General features: G+C 43.4%; 1 protein-coding gene across 1 annotated transcript in view; it reads left to right on the forward strand.

Annotated features, from left to right (window-relative positions):
* Window positions 1-7,792, forward strand: part of LOC102811566 (protein lifeguard 1-like) — a 54,690-nt gene that overhangs the window by 36,891 nt on the left and 10,007 nt on the right. The window lies entirely within an intron of this gene.

Genomic DNA, 7,792 nt, shown 5'->3' on the forward strand with positions numbered 1-7,792 from the left:
GACACATCTGTATTTTAAAATATCTTTTTTTTTTTTTTTAAATGAAGCCAAGTGTTCAGTAGATGGTAGCTGTAGCTGCAGTTCCTAGTCACATAGCAAAACGTTCTGGGGCCATTCTGATATTTATAAAATCAGAAGCTGAGCATCACAACTCACTTATGAAAGACGCCCTTTACTTTGTTAAAGATAGTTTTTCATGGGCATTGTTGTTTTTCTCTTTCCGGGTTACTACTTAAAGTTGTAAATAAAATCTGTCTGTATGAATAAAATTGATTACAGAAACCTGCATCTAGTCCTTTTTCTTCTCTTGATTTAGATATTTCATGGAACTATTTGGGCATCTGATTTTTTTTTTCTTCCTCTCTCTCTAACAAGTTAAGATAAACCAAAGGATTCTGACTTTCCCTTGGATACTAAACCCAGATTGGAGGTTGCCTGGTAGGATTGCAGCAGCCCTGGCTGACAGCACAGTGATTAAACTGCTTGGCTGTTAACCAAAAGGTTGGCGGAATGAACCCACTGGCCACTCCAAGAGAGAAAGACGTGGCAGTTCATTTCCTTAAAGCTTTATAGCCTTGAAAAACTTACGGGGCAGTTCTGCTCCATCCTTTAGGGCCACGGTAAGTTGCAATCACATCAACAGCAGTGGGTTTCGTTTTGTCTGGTAGGATTGTGAGAGGATTCACTGAGGTCTCAGCACAGAGCAAAGTTAGCTGCTGTTACCACCATCCTACTTTTACTACTGAGCTCCACCCATACCACCTTCTCTCCTCTAGTTGTCTGGGACAATAGGCCTCCTTTAAAGTCCAATGGAATCCCTCAGTGGTACTAATAGTTAAGTGCTCAACTGTAGACTCAAAGGTTGGTGACTTGAACCAACCTTGTAGAAGTGCTTCAGTGGGCACATGTGGTGATCTGCTTTCACGAGGTCTCAGCCTTGAAGACACTGTGGAGTCAGGTCTACTCTGCACACGTGATCACGGTCACCACGAGTTAGAACTGACTTGATGACGACTTGTTTTGAAGTCCCATAACGTTTTGCATTGACTTGTTGATTTACACATATCTTTGATCACTGCTTTGATTTAGCGCCTGAAGATCATACATCCCGAAGATCTTTATATCCTTCCTAGTCTCTCACCTTGTTGGTAACTCAATATTTGATGAGAAAAACTTAAAGTTTTTACTCAGATTTAAGAACTCCCAATTCCAACTCCAGCCAAATGAGACTATATCCATATCCTTACTCCACTCATTTCTAAGTCCAGGGTCATTTTAGGTAACAAGTTGTCAATTGCTGTTCCAATTCTCTGAGGGAGGCTCTCTCATTGTCTACTGTTGGACGTTATGGGTTATGAGGCACTGTAAGAGAAGCACTGGGCTAATACCCACAAGTCAGCGGTTTCAAAACCACCAGCATCCTATAAAACTCCATACAGGGTCGTTAGGAGTCAGAACCAACTTCATAGCACTAAACAACATCAGCAACAAAGTGTGCACTTCGGTCTGAGGAAATACAGCTCGGGTAAAAATCATCTGTTTTGGTCCTTTATTCATATTCTGAACATTTGCAGCTTCTACTGAGTAAGTAAAGCCCAGCCCAGACTGCATATTCCTGTTAGAATCCATTTGTAGCTTGAGAGGCCCCTGGCATTAGTCTAGTCTGCCAGCTATATTCAGAGAGGCCCCTGGCATTAGTCTAGTCTGCCACCCCTGTACCTGAGAATTTGTCCTATAGCCATCTGCAGTCTCTGTCTCAATTGTCCGGCAGACAATGCAGATCTTATTGGCATTTTATGCCTTAGAAGGTGTAAGAGGAATACAGCTAGAGCCAACTTATCTCTGCATTGTAACAGTACCTCTTGTCTGCTCTTTTCATGGACTCTAGGTGGCCACTTCCAGGGAGTGTACCTGGATATTTACTCTCCAATTTACATCACCTTCTGATCTTGAAAGTGGAGGGGGGTCTTCTGATGGGCATCAACGTGTCCCATTTTAATGTGTCCCTTCAATTCCTATGGAGATGTCCCTGAGGCTTGTACCTCATAAGGCCATCTCTTTACTAGGCCAATTTTCTATTGCCTATCTGCCTATCTGCCCAACAATATGGCCAGACCTACAGTGTGCACAGGAGTCCTGGTGTGATGGTCTTCAATAAGCAATCGGTTGCTAACCAAAAGGTTGGCAGTTCAAATCCACCAGTCACACCTCAGAAACCCTATATCCAGGGTCACTATGAGTTGGAACTGACTTGATGGCACTTCACAACAACAACAGACTGTGTAGGAGGGAGCCAGCCAGAGAGGAATGTGATGATGCCTTTCTCCTTAATCACAAATATTAGAAGATATAAGAAGTAAGGGAGTGATACTATGGCGGTGCAAATTAGCTGAAAAGAACACAATGATAACCTAGAAATGGAAAGATGTGGGGATGAAACACGGATTGGGGGAGGAAGTACTGTCTTTCCAGTTTGGAGCAGAGTCCTGGTGGCCTGAGTGAGACTCAGTGTAAGTCAGAATGCAGACTAACAGAGAATGAAAGTGAACACAGGGCAAAACCGGCTCTGCTCTTTGCTGGAGCCAGACAATTGTGTTACAGCTTTTCTATGATTCCACTTTAATAATTGCTTTAGGGTGTTACTGCAATTTCCTCCTCCTCCTTTAGGAAACCAGGTGCTAAGAGATGCAAATTTGGGGTAAATAGAACCTTCAATGTACACTTTTGAAATTCTTCGTGGTGGTGTTAAAATCGGTGCAAGCCGGGCTCCAGACAACCAGAAGTTCAAATCTGTCCCTTTGTTTTCTGTTGTAGCTCACTGAAGAGGTGCAGAAGTGGGAAGAGTGTGGATATCACAGTGACAAAAGCAGTCCTTGTGGTGCCAGGGTTAAATGCTAGGCTGTGAACTGAAGGGTGTGTGGTTACAACCCAGCCAGCACAGCCCTGGAGCCAGCTGCTGATGTGCTTCCTCCTCCTCCGTGACACGAGCTCATAAAGAGTAGAAACTTGTCTCAGTGGCACACAACAACGACAGTAATCTTTCAAATATCTCTACCTTCTTTCAAGGACTCAAGGAGCTACCACTTCTAAAAAGGGTGGTTTCTGACATGGTAAAGAAACCATCCCCTCCAGGGATGACAGGGATGCCCAAGGTGCTCACTGTGGGGAGACCTTCCTGATAAAGGAAGGACACTTAGCCTGAAACAGAAGTCGCACCACACAATAAACGAATAACAAACAGAGCAACTCTGAATTGGATCTTGAGCAAAATGAAATGTATGGAAGCTTAAATAGCTATACCATATCTTACAGATCAGAAGTAAAAAACAAAAAACAAAAAAAAACAACAACAAAAAACACACCAATCAACAAAAACAAAACAGCAGCATGCCTGTTTTGAGGAAAGGGCCTCCAGAGAAAATATTATCAAGATGCTGGCATTTCCTAGTCTCAATTTTCCTACTACAAACTTTATGGAGTCAGACTGCAAGATCAGCAGTTCAAGCTCACCAGCTGCTCCTTGGAAACCCTATAGAGGGTCGCTAATGGGTTGGAATCAACTCGACGGCACTTACCAACAACAACATATATGAAGAGTTCATTACTGCCATCAAGTTGATTCCCTCTCATAGCAATCCCGTACAGGGCTCGGAGGCTATAAATCTCTATGGGAGCAGAAAGCATCAGCTTTCTCCCTTGGAGCCTCTGATGGTTTTGAACCACCAACCTTGCAGTTAGCAGTTCAGTGCTTACCCTACTGTGCCATCAGGACTGCATCCATTTTCACCTGATGTTCATAAACTAAAACCCAAGGAGCAGACCCAGTCTGATGGCTGATGTTGTAAATAAAGTTTCATGGGGACACAGCCTTGCTCAATTCATTTACATATCGTTTATGGCGGCTTTTGTGCAACAACCACAGGGCTGGATAGTTTCAGCAGAGGCCGATCATTAAACTTTAAAATATTTACTCTCTGACTCTTTGCAGAAAAGGTTTGCCAATACCTGATTGACACAATTGAGCAGATTGTTTCATCTTTTCTCCCTCAGAGCCTCTGGGTAGGTTCCAACTGCCAAACATTTGGTTAGTGGCTGTGCATGCACTTAACTATTGCCACCAACACAAACCCATTGTCTTTGAGTTGATTCTAACTCATAGTGATCCTATAGGACACTGTAGGATTGCCCCACAATGTTTCCAAACCTTTACAGATGCATTTTTCTCTGCAGAGTACCTGGTTAGCTGCTGAGTTGGCTCTGACTTATAGAGACTCTGGTGCACAAATGATGAAACACTGCCTAACCCAGCACCACACTGACGAGTTTTGTTAGGCTTGACACCATTGCTGCTCTCACTGTTTCAGTCCATCTTGTTGTGGCTCCTCCTCTTTTTCTCTGACCCTCCACTTTACTAAACATGATGTCCTTTTCCAAGGACTGGTTCCTTCTTATAATGTCCAAAGTTTGAGAGATGAAGTCTCACCATCCTGACTTCTAAGGAGCATTCTTTTTCTTTTTTAAATTTTGTTGTGAAGTGAGTGAAAGTTTACAGACAAGATCTTCAATTTTACATACAACAAATCGTACACTTTGTTTCATCTCAGTGACTAAAATCCACGTCATGCAACAACAGTTATTCCGCTTCCTTCCTGTGGTTCCTATTAGATAGTGAAGCGTTTTGTAGTGATAGATAAGTGACGTGGACAGAGCAATACTTCAAAAGGCAGAAAACCTGGGAGTCTGCTGTGAGTTCTGAGTTACTGAGACATCATCAAAGATGCTGAAGCAAGATTCTGAAACCAATGGTAACAGTTCATATTGGGCCTTGTTCTCCTGGAATACAAAAACTACCTACATGGACCTGTGTTGTTGTTGTTGTTAAGTGCCGTTCAGTCAGTTCTGTCTCATAGTGTCTCATAGGTTTTCTGAGGAGCAGCTGGTGGGTTTAAACTGCTGACCGTGTGGTTCGCAGTCCAGTGCTGATCCAACGACAAAGCACATATTTTGAATTTCTGGTCAATCGATAATCATATACACATTTTACACTATAACAACTTGAGCAACCAAAACATGATAAATAACAATATTTTTGTTTGTTTTGGTTCACTAACTAGATTATATGAGGTCATCTTTTTTTTTTTTTTAAGTTTTTATTGCGAGGTTTAATGGGAAAACATCAGTTTTACATTCATTCTATCATATTTTTGTTTCGTTGTAATGACTACAGTCCCCTCCATGCATCATCAAATAACCAAAGGGTACACCCCACAGGCTTGCCCTACCCCCCACCCACCAGCTGCTCCATCTGCCCATGTCATTGTCTCTCTCTCTATCCCTGGCATCACTGCCTTTCTGGGTAGGGTCACACTTTCCGCTCTTCTTACTTGGTGGTCCCAGGGACCTCCGCTACTAGACTGCAAAATCAATCACTCCTCTCCTTTTGTCAAAAAACATCTATCTCTACATTTCCGACCCTCACAGTCAGTCCTGATGGCAATTATTCACTATTTTACCACAAGAGTCTTATCTCCATTTCCTTTCGCCAGCCCAGTCCCAACAGATTGGAAATCATTCAGTGGAGATTCTACCTTCCCCCACCCCATCTGGAACTAGGCTCCCTCTTGAAAGCTTGTAAGTCAGTCACTTCTTGTCTTTATAGGCTCTCCAATTTTGGACAGCCAATGTCTAAGTTGCCCATTTCTGTCAACCCCGTGTTCTGAGGGGGTGGGAGTGATCCTCGCTGTAAAGATTAGTTCCCTTTTTTGAGCTGCTATATCCATAAGTATAGGTTGTTGTTGTTGTTAAGTGCCGCCGAGTCGGTTCTGACCCATAGCGACCCTGTACAGGGTTTCCGAGGGTGTAAATCCTTACTAAAGGTCATCAAATTGCAACAGGTTGCTTTTTTTTTCTCTATTCTTTCGTCTTCTAATCGAGTTCTGATCATCCAGCCATAGAAGCCAGGTCAAGTGGGTACTATCTGCAAGTATGGGTGTTCTTGTGCATCTCCCCTCACTTCATATCAGCTGGATGCTTCATTCTCCTCTCTAGTCCTCTGTGGCCATGTCACTGCCTCTGGGCCCAGGAGTCCCTGGGTCTTGCCATACTGCTGGCCATCCAGGTTTCCACCCAGGTTCACAGGGGTCTATTCAATGTGGTTGGACTTAGCTCACAATTTCATTGCTGTTTTTTCCCTCTCTTCCCCTTATTGGTGATCAATGTGATCACCAGCCAGACCACATGCCTGCTCATGTATTCCCCTTGAGTCTTAGTCTTGGAAGGGGAAAGGGGTTTGCTCTGAGGAGTCCCGACCACTTGTCTTGATGGCTTCTAGGCAAACAACTTATTTGTTCTTGTAATAATCAGACTGCGGTTATTGTTTCGGATTTTTCCTGCCGGTCTTTCTTTCACGAAGTATCTTCTGTTCTTCTAGCCATTCCAGGCTGGTCTACTCGACCTTTCCAGTGGAAATTTCCTACCTCAGATGAGTCTGGATGGGGTTCTGGATTCCACTTATGGTCTTATGCAACGTAAAGGCTCCACAGGAAGCCTCTTTCAGTGGGCAACTTCTAGCTCGCTTTAAGGTATTCCAATCAGTTATAGGCTGAAGACAGACTTACAAGCTTTCTGTAGTGATGTTTCTGGTGATTCCTTCCCCCCACCCCCACCCCAAGTGTCTGTTTTACAATGATGGGCAAGGGAAACCAAGATTCAAAAGACAGCCAAGCATCTTAACATTATTCCCCCCCTTTTCCCCTTCCAACCATGTCTCAATCCTTGTATCCCGGAGCCCTGTTGTTCCAAGGTTGTACATACGTCATCATTTACCTCTGTCCCACTTAGCCCATGCGAACCAGCCTAACTGTTCTCCCATTAGCCTTCTTGTTCCATTCCCTTCTCCCTTCTTGTGTATTGTACCCACCCCCATCCCCCAGCACTCAAGCTATTCTGTGTATATTCCCTATCCTGTGCTCTATTTTCCCCTCTCTCCCTCACCTCCTCTCATCACATACATCCTGGTGATCAGCAAATATATATACAATTTTTTCCCCCTTTAGGGTGGGTTCTTTTTCTTACTCTTTTACAATAATCATCCTATGCAGTATTTCTCCTTTTGTGACTGACTAATTTCACACAGGAGTCCTGGTGTGGTGCTATGGGTTAATGGGCCAGACTGCAAAGCCGTTTGAACTGCAAGGTCGGCGGTTCAAGCTCACCAGTCACTCCTCAGAAACCCTAGACAGGGTCGCTATGGGTCGGAACCAACTCGATGTCATTTAACAACAACAAAAAATTTCACACAACATAATGTCCTCAATGTTCATCCATGTTATGCGGTGGCTTGCAGCTTCCTTGTTGTTCTTCAAGGTAGCATAATATTCCATTGTGTGTATGTACCACAGTTTGTTTATCCATTCTTCAATTAAGGGGCACTTAGTCTGTCTCCATGTTTTTGCTCTTCTCCCTTGATAGTCCTAGGATCCTCTATTCCTGGACTGTTAGATTAAGTACTCTCCCCTTTTTGTTACAAAACTTCTACCTTTACAGTTGTGACAGTCTCAATCAGTTATGATAATAATTACTCACTATTGAATCATAAGAATCTTAGCCCCATCTCTTTTCACCAGACCCATCTAGACAAGATGAAAACTATTCAGTGGGGACTCTATATCCCCCACCACTCTTAAATTAAACTCCCTCTTGAAACCTTGTAAGTCAGTCACTTCATGCCTTTATCACCCCCTCATTTTAGGTAGCCAGTGTCTAAGTTGCCCATCCCTATCTACCCTGTGTA

Source organism: Chrysochloris asiatica, unplaced genomic scaffold, assembly GCF_000296735.1.
Source record: "Chrysochloris asiatica unplaced genomic scaffold, ChrAsi1.0 scaffold00010, whole genome shotgun sequence".
Classification (NCBI taxonomy): domain Eukaryota; kingdom Metazoa; phylum Chordata; class Mammalia; order Afrosoricida; family Chrysochloridae; genus Chrysochloris; species Chrysochloris asiatica.